Here is a 4,132-nt window from a genome sequence, read left to right as displayed (position 1 = left end):
TTAATATGGTCAGGAATAAAATTGAACACCTTAGGTGCCATATAAGAAAATGATCGCTGACAAATAGATTTACTCATCTGTGGAACAACATAATGTTGTACTTATGATGCACTGTTTGGCACCTTTGATATAGTAATGAATATTACTGGAGTTTTTTCCCAACACCAAATCGTTATTTTTAACACCTCGTCACGTGTTTCGATCACCAAGTGATCATTTTCAAAGAGGAAGATTGAAACTAGAAACTAATGCGAGCTAGCCCTATTTATGCTATACATATAGGTATCCCATACAGGTAAACCATACAGGTATACCAACCTAAATTAATTTTACAATTTTGCCTTATCTATTATTCTACAATATATGTTTATATAAAACAATTTTCAGCTATATAAAAATTAATTTCACAATATTGCCTATCCAAATTTATTTTTGCAATGTGTCCTTATGTAGTAATCAGTAAACCCAACAACATTATTTTATTTTAACAAGCTATATAGTATGCTCTTTGGTATGGGTCCGTCATCGTTATTCATAAATTTATTGTGTTTACTTATTTCTACACTCTCATAGGCATCTAGTTGCCTGTTGTTGTTAACTTGTCTAACTAATCTTAATGAACTGAAGTCTATGGAATGGTTTTGTTGCAAAATATGATGGGCGACTGCTGATTTTTCAGGTCTTCCATATTTTAAGTGTGCTATGTGTTCCTTATACCTTACTTTAATAGATCTTTTTGTCTGTCCATAATATTTTGCATCGCAGTTCTTACATTTAATTTCGTAAATTTCAGACTTTTCCGAATTTTCGAATTTGTCTTTTAGACTTCCCAAAAGGCTCTGTAGTGTATGACTTGTTTCAAAAACCACCTTCCTACCTAGTTCCTTGAAAATGTTTCCAAAGTTCCTCGTATATTGGTGGTATGGAACTGAGATGTATTCATCATGGTTTTTGTCCTTTCTGAAAGTCGGGATTTCGTTCATTCTTAACCTAAACTTCTTCTTCCTTATTATGTCATCTCATATATTATATGTCATCTACTATATATTATCTCATCATCTACTATACCTATATTATGTCATCTACTATAAGATTAGTTAGACAAGTTAACAACAACAGGCAACTAGATGCCTATGAGTGTGTAGAAATAAGTAAACACAATAATATTATGAATAACGATGACCGACCTATACCAAAGAGCATACTATATAGTTGTCTAAGGTCCAGTATCCCCCATTCCTTATGTAAAAGATCTGTAGAATATCGGTGGGGTTTTTCTAAAATCAACTTTAGGAATCTGTTATCTCTAGTGGTTTGATGTGTGTTCGTAGGGCCCCACCCCAACCTACTATGTCGTAACGTAAGTGACTTTTCTACTAAAGGAAAGTATAGTGTTTTCATATGCTTGAATGACAAAATTTTCTGAATTTATCAAGGATGCTGTGTAGTTTTTTCATGACATACAGAATGTGATTTTTCCATTTTAAATCACTATCAATGAATCACGTCATACTATCACCATATTAAATTTAGAGAAAATCACTCTTACACCGCCATTTTGAATGGAAATGGTCACATCCGCAACATAATTGAGATAAGAAGTTTAAATTTCAACTGAATAGCATAGTATACGTTTTCATTCTCACCCGGTAAATGAACAAAACGAATGGTTTTGTTCATTCACCTTCCACTGTCAAATTCCTCAAACCTCAAAAGTTATTGTCGAAAATCCGTAAGAGACAAGTCATCAAGTCGGCCACTTAACATTCAGAGCGATAAAGCATCCGACAACACTTGAATAGTCTCCTTTCGTCCGTGTTTCGCTGTATATCGCTTTAATCTCACAAACACACAAACAATAAACAGTGGAATCAGTGTGAAAGTGACATTGTGTCTTTTGCGAGGTGTGAAGGACCTTTGACAAGCCAACAATGGACGTACCCCGATGCGGTACTTCAGAGCCACCGCATAAAACGCTCCGACCAACAGTCAATTGTCAATGGAAGCGGCCAACTAGATGTAATTTGCTTTACTTACCGAGCCGACAAAGCTGCCGTTTCACGTCAGAATGCTTGACTTTTATATTGGCTCAGTGCGAAATTATGTGATCTCATTTTAGTTGTGGGTGGAATCCGACCAGGTGTCAAAAAGAGGCATAATGTGGTTGACATTATTCGGCATGTTTTCAAACAGCTAATTTACATCACTGAAACTATGATACATGAGATATCTTTAATATTTACAATGCAACATATCGAACTTTCTTTTTCATTAATGAAAAATCAAAATATGCTTTATTGGCAAAGTCTAGTAAAGTAAAACCCACACAGCACTAGATAGTGTTAACCAGTTTTTGAACTCAACGCGAAGATTCTGGATGAATTGCTCCAACAGCAACTGTTGGAAACGACAAAAAAATTTGAATGGGCCAATAAATGAACCAATTGCATCAATAAATTGGTTAATTTTCATCCTATTTGTCTTTTTTTATTTGAAATTATTAAATTACAAAGCGAAAAATCCTGGAAACAGAGAAATGGGGAAGTGAAGAATTGGAGTAAACGTTTCTCATTGGTCAATTGAAGTGTAGCGCGCGACAGTCGAATAAGCTCTGTGAAAGCGGCTGTCCCTTAATGCATGGTACATTTGCGTTAAATTCGACATTTGTTTCAACAAGGCGGTTGACGTGACAGGTTTGCGTGTGTAATGCATGGTGTGTTGGTGTTATTATCAAAGTATAATTCTGTCACGTTCAGTGTACCATTTATAATTTGGGGTTGTCCAATTTGCAGTACAGCGAATAGTTTGATTTTGGATCTTCAAACAGGAGAGTTGCATATATTCAGTCTTCAAGAAAAGTAAGTAAAATGCAATAGTATCGATAGTAAAGTCATGGTGATTAACCTACTATACCTCATTCTAGGTTCGAGGAGAGTTGGTGTGTGGGATTTATTGGTTTGACTAAGTACATGTTTGAACTAGAGTGATTTCAGTTGTGTATCTTCAATAGAGAAAAGTAAGTGAATGACACATTCTTTTGTATCATTTGTTTTCATAATTTTTATCACTCGTTTTCAAGATAGTATCAATTTGCCCAAAAGTTAACAGAGTGGTACCTGGTACAGGCAGGTGCGCCAAGGAACTGAAAACGTAATGAGTACTTTTCAACAAGACAATGCAAGTTGCTCTCCAAGTCATAAAATGTTGTAAATGTTCATGAGTAACCTATGCGAAAAATATCTATTTGATTTTTATTCCAGTTTTATTGTGCCAGTTTCAAATAGTGATAATGAACGTTAATGTACATTTTGTTCCAGGTATTACTATTGAAACACTGGCTGATGCATTGTTGGACAAATATAAGGAAAACTATTCTGGTGAGCAAAGTTTGGATAACTTTAAGTAAGTGAAATTCATTGAAGAACCCATCATACCACTCATTTTAAATACTTCATTTGTGGGTTTATTTTTTTAAGTGAGAAACCTAACCTAACCTATTTCTTGATGTAATACAATTTTTCTTTTTCAATAAAATGATATATTTATTATTTTTTAATTAGTGCTGATGAATTCACAGAGTTGTTATTCTAGTATATTTTTTAGTATACATTTGTTTGAGACTAGGAACATCCTAATTTGAATACATTTGTAATATGACAGTATTCAGGAATATTTTATTCAGTGAATAAATATTTTGAATTAGATTTTTTATTTTTAATATTGGTTGAAACGTCAAATATTTCAGTGTATATTGTTTTTAAAATATATTTGTTTATTAATATTATGTGTTTTATTACTTGTGTGAATCTTGTATCAAAATGCAATATATACATGCCTAATAGCGGTTACTCGTCACATTCTTGGAATATTCCAAATATCCCTAGAATATTCATAAAATATATTTAAAGAATATGGTGTTTCTCTATTGTATATTCCTACAACAAACTAAGAATATCCTGAATATTTTATGAATATCACTGGGGTTCTATTCCTGGAATATTCTTAATAGAATATACCTTAGATATTCTAAGAATATTATAAGATATTCCAAGAATATTCCCAAGGAATATTCTTAAAATATATCAAAGGTTCGCCAGGAGCACTTCCAGGGAATATTCTCCAGAAGATATAT

At 33.1% G+C, this 4,132-nt stretch overlaps 1 long non-coding RNA gene across 1 annotated transcript; it reads left to right on the top strand.

The window, feature by feature from the left end:
• The first annotated feature begins 2,686 nt into the window (after positions 1-2,686).
• LOC141484853 (uncharacterized) lies at positions 2,687-3,746 on the top strand. Its single transcript, XR_012466842.1, has 3 exons — positions 2,687-2,858; positions 2,924-3,016; positions 3,318-3,746. It is a non-coding gene; the product is annotated as an uncharacterized lncRNA (long non-coding RNA).
• Positions 3,747-4,132: the final 386 nt, after the last annotated feature.

This window comes from Leptinotarsa decemlineata, unplaced genomic scaffold (assembly GCF_025532065.1).
Source record: "Leptinotarsa decemlineata unplaced genomic scaffold, Ldec_3_MD MMD2_tig00026294_RagTag_RagTag, whole genome shotgun sequence".
In the NCBI taxonomy this organism is placed as follows: Eukaryota; Metazoa; Arthropoda; class Insecta; order Coleoptera; family Chrysomelidae; genus Leptinotarsa; species Leptinotarsa decemlineata.
This window is presented reverse-complemented; position numbering and strand designations above follow the sequence as displayed.